Genomic DNA, 470 nt, shown 5'->3' with positions numbered 1-470 from the left:
GACGTAGCCACGCGAGGGCGACCAACGAATCCGACCAACCGTACACTGGTGCGGAAGGTGAATCCAATGTGGTCTGAACCCACTTGATTAGTCGACTCAATAAAACGAGAGCGCTCAGCTCGAGTCGCGGTATGCTGAGCGTCTTAAGAGGGGCGACTTTAGTTTTCGCGGCGAGTAGACAGACTTGAGCGTCAGTCTGAGTGCGAAGAACCCGAATGTATACGACGGCAGCGTAAGCCCGATTCGAGGCATCCGCGAATCCGTGTAATTCAAAGGCGAGGTCGGTACCTCGTCTACCGGTCCACCGAGGGATCCGGATGCTATTCAAATTATCTAAGTTATCGTAATACGCCGCCCACTTGTGACCGAGTTCGTCAGGGAGGGGGGTATCCCAATCGCACTTGGCTAATCACAACTCCTGTAAGAGGATTTTTGCTACAATGACGACAGGGGCGGCCCAGCCGAGGGGG

This window comes from Trachymyrmex cornetzi, unplaced genomic scaffold (genome assembly GCF_001594075.2).
Source record: "Trachymyrmex cornetzi isolate Tcor2-1 unplaced genomic scaffold, Tcor1.1 scaffold1012, whole genome shotgun sequence".
Classification (NCBI taxonomy): Eukaryota; Metazoa; Arthropoda; class Insecta; order Hymenoptera; family Formicidae; genus Trachymyrmex; species Trachymyrmex cornetzi.
Note: the sequence above shows the minus strand (reverse complement) of the source record.